We start from the raw sequence: 18,087 nt of genomic DNA on the forward strand, positions 1-18,087 counted from the left end.
GCAATGCGATTCAGACACATGCATCAACTTGCGCCTGACATTGCCGTTGCGTCTGACATTGTCAAGGCAAATCAGTCTGACCAAAGTTAATTGATGGTATCAAATGTAATTAAAGGGAATACTTTCAATTAACTTTGCGAGAAACATGTGTCCCCTTTCTGTGGCATTACACTGCTGACTGTTGGAGGTGGTGCTGGTTTAAAAAATACAGGGGAACCCTATTTTTTGTGTCCCCATATTTTTGGAACCAGGACTGTCCACTTTTGGTCCAAGAGCCTGGTGCTGGTTTACATCTCCAGTTTATGGAGTTTTATGATTGGACTCCTTTGTTCCTAATAAGGTTATCTATGGTCTTTTATGAAGGGGTATGGATCATTTGGTCACCAACATTATGGTTGACAAGCACTAGGTCGACACCATTAGGTTGACATGCATTTAGGTCGACATGAGCTAAGGTAGAAATGCAGGAAGGTTGACATGACTTTAGGTCGACAGGGTCATTAGGTCAACATGGGCAAGGTCAACAGAGTAATTAGGTCGACTTGAGTAAGGTCGACATTGAAAAAGTCAACATGCTTTTTTTAACTGGAATGTTAACACAGTCAACATACTGTAAACACTAAAATGTAGCACTGTGCCCCCTCACTGCGTTCGTCATGCTTCAGGCATTATTTTATTCTCCCACCACACCCTAGTGGATGGTAGGGCATGAAATACCGCCTGTCGGCACATGTCGTGTAGACATGGACTCCGAAATGTACCACGGCGTCCCCTTGCATGGCTCAATATACTCTCTATGCTTCAGGCACTATTTTTTTCTCCCACCACACCCTAGTGGATGGTAGGGCATGAAATACCGCCTGTCGGCACATTTTAGCTCAGAAAACAGTAAAAAAAAAACATGTCGACCTAATGACCCTCTCAACCTTACCCATGTCGACCTAATGAACCTGTTGACCTAACCCATGTTGACCTTAAGTAATGTCGACCTTCCTGCATGTCGAACTTCCTACATGTCGACCTAATGGTGTCGACCTAATGCTTGTCGACTATCATGCTGGTGACCCAATGACCGTATCCCATATGAAGAGTGCAGGTGGGCGGAAGACATTAGGTTATATTTCTGCTCTTCTTTTTGCACATAATTGAGCGAAGAAACTTTGGACGTGATGCATCACTCATGCGTCCTGTGTTGCATGTCAGAGAGGGGGTCGGCTGGCCAGGAGGCGGGATGTGGATGACATATTGGTAAGTAACACTTGTATATAATGCAACACTTTGCATTTTGTGTTTATTTTCTTGACAAAATGGAAACATTGAAACATTGAACCAAATACTTAGGCGTAAATTCAGTGTCGGATCCATTCCAACATTCCTTTGTCAATATGGATCTGACACTATCTATTCCATGCAGCAACCATATCCAATTGGCATATTTGGCCGCTGATCGATGCTCACCCGCCTGGCGCTGGGACCAGGTGAGTGTGTCAGCGGGAGGCAGCAGGAGTTGGCAGCGGCTGGGAGGCGGCAAGAGCCAGACTGCGCCAGTAGATCTGCTCTCACCCAGCTTGGCTGCGGGACTGGTGAGTAAGGCAGGAGGTGGCAGGAGGGTGCGGCAGTCCAGCAGATGGGAGGAGAGCTCTGGGTGAGCCGTTTTACATGCCTTAATCCAACATCTTTTCAAGTTGGATTGAGATTGCTGGAAATGGGTCCAAAACCTGTCGGATTTTGTCCCGTTTCCGACAAAAGCAGGTGGATTGGCAGCTATTGCGCCAATCCACTTGGTTTCCAACTGGTCGGATCATTCTGTCTGACCTGTCGTAAATAAGCAGCTACTGTAGAATCAAATAGATCGGATTTTCGGAACCCCTTCAAAGATAACATACACAGGGATTCAGATGAAGACTTGGTTCTTTATTTTTCAATGCAGGTCACAGCATAGCAACAAATTGTTGGGCAAAAATAGGCTTCACAATTGACATAATAATATATACAACAGGCAAGATGTAGTAAAAATCATGATAAAGCCATTGGTGAAATAAGTTTCTAGTGATAATTGAATAAAGTATCAACCGCCAGTAATGTTGCCCGAAGGAAAAAGAAAAATAAGTGGGTATGACAGGTGAGGACAAATGCATTGGTAAGTATAAGGTGTGCCCAAATGAAAAGGAGACTTTTTCTGAAGCGGCATTATATCTAATCGCAGTGGGTGTTTGCCGATAGGTGATGCAGCATTTTTCCCAGTTGCGTATGTGCAGTCCTAATGGAATCTTCTGCAAAATGTTTTCCTCCGGAACCTGGATGAAACCTTAATGTACTTAAAATGAAATTGCATGCCTTGTTTTTCCATGCTTGAGGCAAGCAACAGTAAGTGGCTCATGCATTGGTCTCCCTCCAATGAATCTATATCGAGTCCTTTAGGTGAGGCAAATGTAACCAGTTATTTTAGTAGTAATACAAAGAATCCAGACCACGAGCTGCTGCCTCTCCCAAGATAAGGAGGACATAAGACCTACAGTATATTTATTTGCCATGTAGTAGTTTGCCTCTATTTTTGGACTGAGACGGCTTGCAGCGAACATGCTTTCTTATGAGCTTCAAAAGAAAACTCATGTGTTAAATGTTCTACAGAGGAAGGACCACATTTATTGTTTTTCCTGTTCACTTCTATAGTCCCTTGCCACTAGTACCACATCTAAGTGCGAGCATCACACAATAACAGTATCATTAGTTCTGTGCCAAGCAGATCTCCTCCGTGCTTGCATGCGTCAGAGACATTGGAATTTACATAAGCAAAGAAGGTTAATGCATTAAACATATTTAGATGAGCAGATAAAAAAAAATATTACACATTGTATCGACAGGACTTGTACAAAATTGAGAGGACAAATTGTAATAATTTTCAGTGTTTAAGTCATGAAATTTTTTATTTGAGTATAACATCTGCCACTAATTTTAGAATGTTCATGTTTTAAATCAGGGGTCACATTAAATGTCTGAATCCCCTGTAGATTTATAGTGGTGTTTTGTTTTGCTCTTTTTTTGCAGTGAATTTGTAAAAGCTAAACCAAAAACGCAGTTGAAAGGAAGAACTATAGAAAGTGCTTGTGAATACAGAAATATTCCAAAGTCTTCTTTCACCGAGGTGCAGATACAGAGTTACTGGCAAAGTGGGAATACATTATCCTGATACAGATAACATAAAATGAGCACAGAAAAGATGCGTACAGTATATTTAACCAAAGATCAGTGCACATGTTGTGCGGGCATGCCTCCATATTGGCAACATATGGGCCTGGTTTGTTCCAGCAACATGTATATACTATATATATCATTAGCAACATGTATTTACTATATGTTATTAGTATCATGTATTTAGTATATACATGCTTTATGGCAGGTTCAAAAGATAAACCACCTAAAATAATAATAATAATAATAATAATAATAATAATAATAATCTCCTAATAGGACTCCAAGTGCTTTATAATTGCCTTTACAGCACAACATATAAAACAACCGTAATAGTGCATATTAGTGAAATGCGTGAGCAAACCGTAACCCTTTGAGTGCCAGGTGAATTTTTCAAAATAGGTGTGAAAATTGCCAAGCAAACATTTTTTTTCATCATAATGACCTGCAATGTTTACCTTATATAGGAAATATCATCTTATTTAATCCAACCTTTTTATTTGAATTTATATAACAAATGTGAGGGACCCTGGCAATTTTAGCAGATATTTTGCTCTCTCCCAGAAATGTTGGCACTCAAAGGGTTAAAGTCTTTTTTATGAAGGATTGGGAGGTTCTTACATTATTTTTCCACTGAAAAAGAGTCAAGTGAATATATAAATGTTGTTATTATCAATGGGCGCAGGACTGATAGAATGAATATCACTAAAAGATCAATATCGCGTTAACGCGGCAGTACTTTAAAAGCAATTAAGGTTTTTAACACCATTAACGTGGGGGTGTGCGCTACGGCTGTGGGGGGAAATGGAAGACGGGGCTGGCAGGCACCAGGAAACGGGGCTGGCACAAACTTGGAACACATATGACTTACAATCTGAAAAAAAAAACTGCTGTGGGGGTAAGAACCCCCCAGAACCCGCATGGGGGTCTCAGGGGCCTCAAAAAGGGGTTTGGCCCATGTATGTTAGTTTGTTTACATACAATCTTTGATCATGAAGCAGAAGAACAGAAGGACACATTTTCACTTTTATATATTAGATTTATTTTCATTTTGTATCTATAGGTTTGTTATTAACTATATAAAAGTTGTAGTGCCTACCCACCTAATCTCTGTATTGTTGGCAAGAGATCAAAGATTTCCTGTCCTGAATCTCACAGAACAATAACATTTGTCTGATAAAAGACAGACAGGCAGGAATTGACAGAAATAACTTATTAGTTTATCATATTTTAAATCAAAAACTTAGTGTGTGAAAGTCTACTTCTTAGTAAGTGTATCAAGAAATATTGAAATTATAGCAAAAATTCATTGGCATTGTAATTGGTTTATTATCACTATACGTAGAAATAAATTCGTACAGTGGAGATGATTCTAGTTGACTCGGTAAGCTGCAAAGGTCACAGTTTACTGAGTCCTTGTGATGCCATTCCGGCAAATGCTCACACTCCCACTGCTGTTTCCCCTTGCAACCATGTGAGGTGAGGTGTCACAAAGACACATCCCCTCGCATGTTCCCGCAGCAGGAGAAATCATTCGATGGTCGCCGACCATTGAATGATTTCTCCAGGGCTCACAGATATAAGTCAATGGAGACTGATTATATTTGCAGACAGCGGGACAAAGATTTCATGTGACGTCAGCCGCCCACCCCGAAACACCTCGTCCCGCCCGCAATCCCATGGGAACGCCCAACGTTTTCATGGGGTGGGGATGTCCATGAAATGCTGGGCATGCCCATGGGTGCTACCCGTGTCCACCACCCCACGTCCCTGGGCCGCATTGTTCCGTGTGTTCGACAAGAAGACTACCACATATGCATGAACTGGTACTTGTGTATTATCACAGCACCCACCTTTTCCATCGTAGGCAGGGCCGGCGCCACCACTAGGCAGCTCTAGGCATTTGCCTAGGGCTCCGGCACCTGGAGGGCAGCAGTTCGCCCCTCACCCCCAGCGAACTGTGTAAAAAAATTGCTGCCCCAGCGTCCCTGCAGTGCTGGGGCGGTCAGGGGTGTCCGTGCCGTAGGGGTACCTGCGGCGCCGTCATGTGTATAAAGCTGGCTGCGGCCGGCAGGGTTCCTGTAGTGAATAGCAAATAACTAGCGCTATGCGCGCGGCTGCACGGGAAGTGCTAGTTATTTGCTATTCACTACAGGAAGCCAGCTTTATACACATGACGGCGCCGCAGGTACCCCTACGGCACGGACACCCCTGACCGCCCCAGCACTGCAGGGACGCCGGGACGCAATTTTTTTACACAGGTACCACCCCCCCTCCCTCCCCCCGGTGCCTGGGGCGCTCTGGTGCCTTGCACCGGCCCTGATCGTAGGGCATAGTACAACCAAAAAATGGACCCGATTTTTAATCGCACAGGCACCCAGATGCCTGATTCCTATGTTAAATGCCCCCCCAGACCCGATTTTTAATTGTATACCCACCCTGATGGGTAATGACTATGTTAAATAACCCCCCCCCCATTGTTAATGCCACCCACTATCAACGCCAACCCGAAGTGTGGCGAGCACAGCGAGCCCGCGAGGGGCGGTGGTACGCTCCCCCCGAACTTTTCATACCCGCACTATCCACGTCGGCGTGGAGTTGATTTTATATATGAATGTATGCTGCATGAGTTATGTATGTATCTATGCAGTGTGTCATGTGTGTGTGTTATGTATGCTGTGTATGTATGTATGTATGTATATATATATATATGTAGTGTTTTATTTGTATGTATGTGTGTATGTATGATATCTATGTCAGGGTTGCCGACTTTTAAAAGCTCCTCTCCGGGAGAAGCCCGGAGAGGAGACTTTCAGCAGGAGCTCGGGTGGCGGGGCTTAAATGTGACATCATTAAGCCCCGCCCCCATGAAGGAAAGTTACTTAGTTTGCCTATCTCCGTGGAGGGGGCGGGGCTAAATGACGCAATTATGACGCTTTAGCCCCGCCCCCTCCCCGGAGATCTGCAGACATAAGGTAATTTAAACGCTGCAGTCAGGGGGGGGGGGGGCGCGCAATCAGAGGGGGGGGGGGGGAGCGGGGGTCCCCCAGAATCCGGGAGGGTTGGCCACATTTCCGGGGGGCCGGGAGGGTGACCCGATTTTCGGGACCCTCCCGGCCATTCCGGGAGGGTAGGCAACCCTGTATCTATGTGCAGTGCTGGTATGTGAGAGAATACTGTATTTATGTATGCAGAGTGTGTTGTGTGTTTGTATGTATGATGTATGTATGTATGTGGGTGAGGGGGGGGGGGGCCTGAACAGCCTGCGGTCAGGGCCAGGCATATGAAGATGCAGCTAATGTATCCATTAATTTCTGCCACATACACTGGAGTGTATTTACTAAGCCATGGAGAGAAATATAGTGGATGGAGATGAAGAAACAGCCAATCATCTCCTAACTGACACTTTTCAAACAGTTAGGAGATGATTGGTTGGTTCCGAAACACAGCAGTTAGAAGCTGATTGGCTGGTACTTTATATCCATCCACTTTATCTCTCTCGCCATTGTTTTGCCAAACAGAATGGAAGTATTTTGACAGTTGTGGGTGTACAGTTAGTATGAGCGTAATCCTTCCTAGAACGAAAAAAAAATGGGAAAAAAGTGTGAAAAATGGGACTTCAGTTTCTGAAACTAGCTAATTAAAGTAAAAAAAGACGCAACCTGATGCTAATCTGAAGTGTTTACAAGAGGAAAGGAAACATTTAATGTACTGAAGCAGGTGGTAGGAGATTGTGATGGCTACATATTTGTACGTGCTCATCTGTGCATAGCTGAGGACACTGATGGTTACAGAGTCATCTCCAAACACAGGGAGTAGGCTGGCTCCTTGAACTGCAGCTTGTGCTGCAGCCTATTCTGAGTAGACTACATTGCGGTAGGCACATCCCTGGCTGGTATTAGAACCCGTGCTGGTGATAAGAAAACCATGCGTGCATAGCCAGATTAAGCGGGGGATTCAGGGAATAATGTACCCGGGCCCTCCTCTTTCAAGGGCCCCCCAGCTGTGCAGCAGCAGAACCAGGCTGCTATAATGCAATTACAGACAGAAGATTATCAGTTTTCATGAGCTACTAATGGAGTTTCCTGACCAGAGGAGAGATAGGAGGAGGGAAAGAGGTGTAAAGCTGGCGATTTTGACTAGGCCTGTATGTATCAAGATTTAGTTAAACTGTCAGAGAGACGGCTAACTACATCCTACCAGCCTCAATAGCTGCACCCAAATTCACAGTGTAGCGAAAATATTCTTGCCTGCACTGACTATTTGGCCGGGTGATCAGGGCCGCAGAGAGGGGGGGCGTTCACTAAGGGCCCGGGCTTGCTGAAGGGGCCCGGCGGGGGCCCTGGTCTGACCCCTCTCTTCCCCCTCCATCCCTCCTGGGCAGCAGCTGCACACACCTCCTCTACAGCATTTTCCCATGCTGACAGCAGGCTTAGCATGAGTGTCTCACTGACAGCTTGAGAGCTCATGCTGAGCCTGCTGTCAGCACAGCAAATGCTGTAAGTATATACTGCTGCTGCTGCCCCTTTGACTTTAAAGTGTTCTTTCATCCCGCCTAAACAATTTTGGGGTGTGGACTAATTGTGGGAGGTGGCCACGCCTCCCGTGATTAGGCCACACACCCAAAATGTTATCGGGCCTTGCATACCTCTCAGTAGCCCTGCGGGTGATAGCGATGCTGCGGGACCATTTATCGCTATTGCCCGATGTGTACACATGGATGATTTAGGAAAACCTAAGTGATTTTGATGATGTAGTCAAAGTCACTTAGAAGAATCGCCCCGTGTTTACACCCCTTAAGTGATTCAGGGATCCCAGCTTCTCCCCCCCCTGCCTGGATGTCTGTATCCTGTGTAACGTGTTAAGAGATTTGGATCTAGAGCGACACACACAGAAATTCTTTCTGACTGGGTCATGTTGGGAATTATGCACAATCGAATATATACATTACTAGTAAGCCCAATCGAAGCAAAGGCTTCCAAAGCTAGTCTGCTACTGTACAGTACCTTGTGCTTCAAAACAACAGTATTGATGGCGCTGGGTACTATAAAGTGACATGTCCTAGATGGCCTCTAGCACCTGTTACTTTTTAATATCCACGCCATCGATACTGTTTATCATTTTGGACTTGATATAAGTGTGGACTTTCAGTCCTTTCCATCATTATTGGGGCTGCAAGTATACCAGATCGTGCCTTTGGAATTTCTTGTTTGTTTTCAAGTTGCTACCTTGTGGTTGCCTCTGTGTTTGTGCATGTGTGAGAGAGAAAGAGATGTAGTTTCACTCGCTGCAAACAGATGGCAGTGGTTTGGAGAAACACAAATAGGCCCTAGACATATATTTAGATACACTAAACTCTAATGCTGGCCATGCACAAGTAACTTCAAGGAGCAGAAGTTGCCCGTGATCCACCCTTGAGCTGCCTGCAGCAGGACCGCATACAATGTATCGCATGCAATCCCGGCCAAGCCTGCCTGGCTTGACTGTGATGTGTCGAATCCTATGTGCAGCATGTGCAATCCAATAGTGCTGACGCGATGCGCACATGGTACTGACAGTATAATGGGTAGGAAACTGAACTGAGGTTTCTAAGCACTCATTTTCCAATGTCATTTTAAGACACCTGTCTCTTCTTGCTGGCAACTGCTCTCTGATCTGATTCATTGGCTCCTCCAAGGCGTCTACCATTTTTGGAGAGGCGCAGTGTCTCTTTCTACAGATGGCATGTGGACAGAGACTCTGTGACATTGCGGTGCTGGCTCCCCCTGTCAATATCTCCCATCTTCTGTCAGTGGAGGAGGGGGGCCCATCAGCGCGCCTTCTCTCCTCCTCGGCTCCCAGAGCCCCCGCTTCACCGGAACCACTCTCCCTATGGGCCTTAGGTACTTATGTATTATCTGGGCTCCTATGTTAAATGCACCCCATTTTTTCATACCCCTACTATCCAACTACGCATGGAGTTGATTTTATATAGTGTGGCGAGTGCAGCGAGCCACCGTGCCCGAAGCGTGGCGATCGCAGCGAGCCCCGCGAGGGGACGCGGTCTCATAAGAAAAATGGGAGCCCAGATACTACATAAGTACCGGGCCTTATTCTAGTTCACTCTCTGACAAAATCCTTCTTAGATGGACAAAACCATGTGCACTGCAGGTGGGGCAGATGTTACTTGGGCAGAGAGAATTAGATTTGGGTGGGGTTTTACTTCAAAGTGATATCTATATTGCAGTGTAAAAATATAGCAGTCAATATTTACCCTGTACAGAAACAAAATAACTCACTCAAATCTAACTCTCTCTGCACATATTACATCTGCCCCCCTGCAGTGCACATGGTTTTGTCCACCTAAGAAGGATTTTGTCAGAAAGAGTGAACTAGAATAAGGCCATATGCCTCTACGGTATACGGTAGTAAATGTACTAAGCAGCAATTTTTAAAGGGGCAATAATAAACAGAATAAACATGCCTCTTGTGTTCTCAATATTTTGAAGAAACCAATGAAGATGGTTTGTAGATGTACCCATAGGCGTGCGCAGCCCATTTTATTAGGGGGTGCACCGTCAAAGGGGTGTGTCTAGCGCCACCTATTGGGCGTGTCTAGCATTGCCCATTGGGTGTGTCTAACACTGCCAATCATGCATGTTTACCATCATCTATTGGTACTCGCTAAAATATAAAATGTCTCTCAGCCAGAACATAATCTCCAGCCTATTTCAGTTTTAATATTCTTATTACTCTGTATAACAGTGCATGCATATAAAGTTAAAAAAATATATGGATTATGCAGGTATGTAGTGATATGACAACGGTCTAGTACAATTAACAGTGCAAAACACACAATTGATTGATGGGCACTAATTTTAATGGAATACAGGTCTAAAAACCAAAAGACTTTGGTAAAAGGTATTGCTGGTATTGCTAGCGGCAGGGAGTTATTCATAAGGGTGGGGACAGCATTTGGGGGTGCCTGTGCACCCCTAACACTCAATGTGCGCACACCTATGGATGTACCTTATTTTGTTTAAAAACTGAACATGAAAAAAAATCAACATTTTTCTCCAGTGTTCTTTTAATATCTCTTCAGGAAAATGGGAAAGATCTCGTAAAGAAAGGTAAATATTTCCATTGCTCTGCTGTACTTTCTATGCACTGGTACCGGTGTAGTAGTTAGGCTGGTGATAATTTAAGAGCTCCCTAAGTGCTTATAGTGCATAATATACATGATTTACTAGCATTGTCCTGGTATCATATAGACTCTTACATGTTCATTTAGTTGTACAGACACAAGGCCTCCAGTTAATTGTGAACAATATAAAATCAATTTTCTCTACAATGTCAAGTGTGAACTGATTAATGAAAACCTTTAATGGCTGGAAATAGTTTATTTTAGGAAAATGAAATGGCTTTGCTAGGCCATTAGCATTCAGTGCTCTTTATGGGAAAGTAGCGAGATCAGAAAATCTCATAAAACGTGCTAAAAAAGGGAAATCTCTATAGGACACCCTTAGGACACAGATCTAGAATGTGACCTCATAAGATGTGTGGTAGCGTAATTTGTAATGTTTTCTGAGAATCACATTATTTCTAGAGAAATAACTTCTGCATTACACTTTACTAGCACCTCATCTCACGGAAATACCGCATGGCAGCTTAGCATTACTTATAGCGTTGCATGGGGCAGCTGTAATGACTGGGGATCTAGCCAGCTATGGTTGTTTACTGAAAGCTTGACTCACTTCAAGCCTGGTCACTGCATAATATAAAAATGCCCCACCATTAACAGCATGTCTTGCATTTCTTTTCTCTATTTGGCATTCGCTTTCCATATGTGCATTATTTCCCTTTAGTGACTAGACAATAGGCTGAACAACCAAGATAAAGTGATATAGTTCACTTATACTGTATCTCAATATACAATATACAATATAAGATAATAGAGAGATTTAAAAAAAAAAAATCCCCTTGCCACATTTCTTATCCAGGATTATGTTTAGTAAGTGGTGCCTGAGTTTGATAACTAACATCAGAACTGGGCAGTGCTCTGCCGGGTCTGCCCTGTGCACCAGCACTCTTTTGTTGTTCTTATCATATATGTTATTTCTCCAAGGTGATTTTTGGTGACTATCCCTTTTTCTCCCTTCATACATAACCAAAATTGATAAATGAAGTACCATTTTAAAGAGTAGGTTCTACAATTCTGACGAATTGTTCATTTAGAATTTCACATTGGCCCCGAAGATTAATACCCAGCATGCTGGATATTAATCGGTCAGGGCCAGTGTTTTCCCCAGAACAAAAAAACAGGCATAATGCGGGTTGGATCTCTTATGTGATCCAACCTGAATTAAAACCCATAGTTTAAGCAGAACATAATATAGAAAAAAAACTTGAAACAGAAAAATAGAGAGAAGATTCTTAATTTTTAACAGAAGGCTGCGATAGTTTCATACTATGATTTGGTGGATGATACTAGTTAGATGCTGGCTGTGACTGACTATAGAAATACCACACAGACTCCTCTGCAAGAAATCTGTGTTAACAATAGAAAGTCTGAAGGGATCAAATGAGGACGATAGAAAACATGGTGGTTGTGTCTCGTAGTGGGAAGCGGTGGAATTATATAGGACATTCTCCAGATGGGGTATGCCTGGATTAGACCTTAAGGCTGTAGTTAGCTAGACTGGCTTGGAGGTTAAGCCTCCTGAATAAGCTATTACAGATTTTTGGTAAAATGCCACAGTAGCTTTATCCCACCATCCCTCTACATAAAGCTTTTAATATATTTCACTTTTAGATATCTGTTGTCTAATTGTCAGAAGTGGGAATTATTTACTAATCGTTCTGTTGTTTAACAGGAGGCAATGGAGTGTGGAACCTTATATACTGCACCACTAGTAACGTCACTGCAGATTCATGGTTTATCGTGCCTGCTAAGCTGGAGTTAATTAACAAAACAGACAAAATGTGCTAATCAGTGCTTTACTGTAATCATTTCTTGTTTAGAGATCAGATGAACTTTTATTTCAGGAAAATGCATCTTCTTAAACAGTGTTAGACTAATCAGCAGCTGTGCTACTACAACTCTTTGAAGGAATCAGAGTATGCTGAGGGGTGTAGTCTTATGGCAAATATTACCCATCATGTTCTTCTTTACTATTAAATTTCAAGGGTTTTAATTATTCCAAACTTTGCTTAGTTTATATGTATATATATATATATATATATATGTATATATATATATATATATATCTATATAGCAGTCCAAATCAGCCGGCACTCACTTGTATCTCCTTGGTAATGTAGCCCCGGTGCCCGAATGTATAGCATGTAACAATCCAAAATGACAGCACTCGAGAGGCAGTTTTAAATGCAAAAGACAGGTCTGTATTTAGCTTACAAGCTTTCGGGGTATGATCCCCTTCGTCAGGTTTACAGCCAACAACGATATATATATATAGGAACCAGCAGGCTGGCACTCCACCAATAAATCTACTCGCCCGGGTGTCTTCAGGGTACAAAAGGACCAATCAAATAGAAGAAGCAGTGTTCTGACGTCACCTCTATGCGCGATCCCAGGCTGAGCGTCTCCGTGAGTGGACAGGGGGCAAGCTGATTACAACACTTTGTGAGTATAAATGTGGTGCACTGTCACTGATTATTTGTGTATGCCCTAGTTCTTGATAAAAGTCTAGCCGACTGAAATGTCGAACAGAGAACCCCAAAGTGGTCTGACTGATTATTTGGTGATAGTCCTGTTTGAGTGCCGCTACATTGCTTCTTCTATATATATATATATCTACAGATGAAGCGGGCGTGGTGCCAGTCCCGGAGGGGGCTGCGCGTGCACGAGACATAAGCGCATCGCCTTCCAACGGAGCTCCTCGCCGGTCTCCGCCGCTGGTCACCCCCACCTCCCCGCTTCCCCCCTAACACTGCCCGTCTCCCAGGCAGGGTTTGTGTGCCCCGCCAGCCGGTAACTGGGACGTGCGTGCGTGTGGGACTCTTGCGTGTCCCAGTCAGATGAAGCTCCATCTTGTCAGCGGGGAAATCTGGCGAGCCCCAGCACTGGCTGAGAGGAACTCCATCTGTATATATATATATATATATATATATATATATATATATATATATATATAATCAACAGTTAAAAGATTGTTATTGTTTAGGTTGACCTTGACAAAAGGTCAACAGAAAAAGGTTGCCATAAGTTTCTCTACTTTTTGACTATGACTATGTGACTATGTGACTATGAGGAAATCTGCCAACATGGACCCTGCATAAGTGTACTGTATCCCTTTACATGGCTGGGATCGCCATGCTTATGTTATAATCTCAATGGGTGTTCACACAGTGAGATTTTGATTATGATTCAATCCCGATTCGATTGGGATTGAATCAGGTTCGAATCGAACAGCAAGCACAATGCATTCCATTTAAACTATATAGTACACATCTGTACTATATATTCGGTACTTATTTCCTAGCACGGCACCCACGATCTAGATTGTATGTGTCGGGACGATATCGCAAGCATTGCATGCATCTTATGTGTTTGTGCATGGACGATATACAATTGAAAAGATTTTTAATTGTACGTACAATATTGCATCTTATGGATCTCATCTTATGGATCTCATGGATCTAATGCATCCATAAGATGCATAAGATCCATGAGATCCACAAGATAAAAGATCCATTAACACCAACCCGAAGCATGACGAGCGCAGCGAGCCCGCAAGTGGCGGCGGTACGCGTCCTCCGACCTTTTCATACCCCCACTATCCACGTCGGTGTGGGGTTGATTTTATATAGTGTGGCGAGCGCAGCGAGCCACCGAGCCCAAAGCGTGGCGAGCGCAGCGAGCCCCACGAGGGGACGCGCATTACTTCACAGGTATTACGTGTCCCCTCGCCACGCTTCGAGCTCGGTGGCTCGCTGCGCTTGCCACACTATATAAAATCAACTCCACGCCGACGTGGATAGTGGGGGTATGAAAAGGTCGGAGGACGCGTGCCGCCGCCCCTCGCGGGCTTGCTGCGCTCGCCACGCTTCAGGTTGGTGTTGATGGATCTTTTATCTTATGGATATCATGGATCTTATGCATCTTACGGATGCATAAGATCCATGAGATCCATAAGATGAGATCCATAATGTAGGGTACACACCAGGACGACCCGCTCACGATGCACATCGTGAGCGGGTCGTCAGTATCTCGTCCGACCTGCTCACAGTGACACAGGGGGGCACGACCCGCTCACGATGTGCACCGTGAGCGGGTCCGATGCGATGGCGACCCGCACCCGGCTGTATGGTCGTCATTGAGATCCTACCTGCAGCAGGTAGGATCTCAATAACGACCGACCGACCGACCCGCGGGACCGCGCATCGGATCGGTATCGGTCCACACCAGGACAGAAAAGGGCCCAATCAGCACAAAATCTACATCCAATTGGTGGAATTGGATCTAGATTGAGGGGATCGGGCCCTAGTCGTCCTGGTGTGTACCCAGCATAAGATGCGATATTGTACATACAATTAAAAATCTTTTCAATTGTATAGATTGTGTGCCTTAATTAAGGCATACAATCTTATGCGATGGGCGCCGTGCTAGGAAATAAGTACCATATAATATTGCCTGCACAGTCTATTTTTGGTACTTGTGTATTATCTGGGCGCCCAACTATTTCATTGCATGCCACTACTTAAGGCATGCAATGCGATGCGATGCGATGTGATGCAATGCAATGTGATTTTTCATTGTAAAGACCCGATTTTTAATTGTATAGTCAGGCATGAGTGATTTCATACTCCCACTATCCAACTACGCACTGAGTTGAATTTATATAGCGTGGCGAGCGCAGCGACCCACTGAGCCTGAAGCGTGGTCGAGTGCAGCGACCCCCGCGTGGGGAACGCGGATTACTTTACATGTATTCTGCGTCCCCTCGCCACGCTTCGGGCTCAGTGGCTTGCCACACTATATAAAATCAACTCCATGCGTAGTTGGATAGTGGGGGTATGAAATCACCCATGGGTGACTTTACAATGAAAAATCTGGTCTTTACAATGAAAAATCACATTGCATTGCATGCCTTAAGTAGTGCGATGCGATGCAATGCAATGAAAATATTTGGGGGCCCAGATATTAAACAAGTACCCTATTTATTTATTCGATTTTGATGCCACTGGGATGCGCATAGGGATCGAATAGGCATCATTTGATGTCCATTTGACTTTGATTCAATGTTAATTCGATTTTGCTTATATAAGCAAAATTTAATAGAAAAAGAAATGAAATCGAACCGCGTGTACTCTGCATGATTCTATGTCCAGTTGGATAGTGAAGTAATATTAAGTCGGTTTAAAAAAAAATCTTGAGAAATTAATTTTGACTTTTTTCTTGTGTCGACCATTTTCACATAGTTCACATGCACTGCAGGGGGGCAGATGTAATATGTGCAGAGAGTATTAGATTTGGGTGAGTTATTTTGTTTCTGTGCAGGGTAAATACTGACTGCTTTATTTTTACACTGCAATATAGATCTCACTTTGAAGTAAAACCCCACCCAAATCTAATTCTCTCTGCACAAGTAACATCTGCCCCACCTGCAGTGCACATGGTTTTGTCCATCTAAGAAGGATTTTGTCAGAAAGAGTGAACCTATAGTCCTTTTGCTTGTGTGGACATTTTGTTAAGATTTTTGCTGTCGACTAATACTGGTTAACCTATTGACTGTCGACCCTTCGACCGGATCCCCTATTAATGATGGGATGTGGCCCAGAGCAACCAATCTTATCTTAGATTTATTATCTTCTAGAAGTTACTAAATGAATAAGAAGTAGAATCTGATTGGTTGATATGGGCAACAACAATCTTCAATAGAACACCCATCATAGTAAATTTACACCAAAATGTCTTCTATTCTTTAGTAAAGTTACAGTCACTTGGATGGTCCAATCATAGGGCGGGATGTTCTAACATCCGCAGCCCTGTATCGCCGGGCTTCGCATTCTTAATGACCGCATATTCTCTAACATATGAGGTCATTAACGCAAGGGACAGCTCTTGCGATAAGAGCTGTCCCTTGCGATGCGGTGCTGGTGCTGGACTTTCGGGTCTGTGACCCGGGAGCCCATCTGCGCATGTGCACAGCATGGCGCTGGCCACAGGGCATGCTGGGAGGGATCCGTGACGGATCCCTCACACAGCGCTGCGGTAAGAAGCCCATAGGCTTCTGCAGGGAATCGCCAGCTTCTGCTAGTGAATAGACATGCTTATACATTGACTTTATATTTATTGAATGTTCATTTGCTGATATCTATTAGCATAAATCACAATGGTTTACAACTAAGGCAGATTACACATATACATATTTGTGGCATGCCATATGTATCTTGCCATTTCACTGCCAAGACAGTATGATGATGCAGTATTAGAACTGACTGACTTACTAAGCAAGCTTCATATTGTCTTGGCAATGAAATAAGATGTACAGCAACTGCAAAAATTGTTTGCATATTTGTAAAGACGTTGATGTGACTTTGAGTGCATCATGACTGCAGTTAGTTTAAGCTAATCTAACAATAATATGTGGACAATCTGATAAAAGATTTCCTCTTTTAACAAAACCTCAGACTGTCCATTAATGTTACACCAGAGGATTCGTCGAAGAGACTCTAGCATAAGTGGGGCTTAGCAATAGGTTTCACATGATATAATATGACTGTTTTACAGTTTATTTTCCCCAAATGTATAATAATCATTAACCTGACAGGTCTATAAACTAGATTCATTGACTATACTGTATGCAGACACTTATTTTATTTAGGGCAAGACTTGTACAGTAATTGAAGTAACAGACTTTGGGCCTGATTCGGGTTCACTCGCAAATGCAAACTCATTCTCTAATGGACAAAACCATGTGCACTGCAGGTGGGGCAGATGTAACGTGCAGGGGGCAGGGCCGGCGCCACCACTAGGCAGGACTAGGCACTGGAGGGCGGTACTGAGCTGCCAAGGTACCATAGAGAGGTACCAGAAAGCAGCTCATCCCGCCCGGCGTGAATCAACGCTGTCCCCTGCGCTCCCTGCTGGGGGGGGGGGATTTCAGCGAGGTTGGAGACGCTGCCCCCCGCGCGAGCCGCCGGCTCCCTGCTGGGGGGATTCAGTGAGAAAGGAGAGGACGATTTGGACTCGTAGCACCTGGAAGCTGCAGCAGCTACAGCAGGTACAGCGCTCCGGGGGGTGCGGGCGTCTGCCGCAGTATCGCCCGCACCCCCCCGTGCTGCCGTATTAGTGTCGACCACCAATCTCCCCCCCCCCCCCCCCCCCCCGGGCGGCGCAGGTTTTTTTTGCCTGGGGCGGGCGGGGGGCTTGCACCGGCCCTGGCAGGGGGGCAGATATAACATGTGCAGAGAGAGTTATATTTGGGTGGAGTTTGTACTTCAAACTGATATCTGTATTGCAGTGTAAAAATAAAGCAGTTAGTATTTACCCTGCACAGAAACAAAATAACTTACTTATCCAAATTCCCCAAATCTAACTCTCTCTGCACGTTACATCTGCCCAACCTGCAGTGCACATGGTTTGTCCATTAAAGAATGAGTTTGCTTTTATCAGTGTACCAGAATCAGTTCCTTTATTCTAACACAAGATTCCATTTTTCAGCCCCAATTATTTACTTTCATATAAACAGTTTCTTATACAGTGCAGCAAGTTGCATTGTGCTTTACAATTGGTCCTCCTATACATGTATTAGAATGGGTGAAAAGACTAATGGTATTCTCTGAAAGTGAAAATCTTCTTGAGAAAAAACAAAACATATATATATAATTATAAAACAAGTCATTTGTGTGGGATTATGCATAAAAATGATTGATATGGGAATCATTTTTATG

This window comes from Crinia signifera, chromosome 3 (genome assembly GCF_055691185.1).
Source record: "Crinia signifera chromosome 3, ASM5569118v1, whole genome shotgun sequence".
In the NCBI taxonomy this organism is placed as follows: domain Eukaryota; kingdom Metazoa; phylum Chordata; class Amphibia; order Anura; family Myobatrachidae; genus Crinia; species Crinia signifera.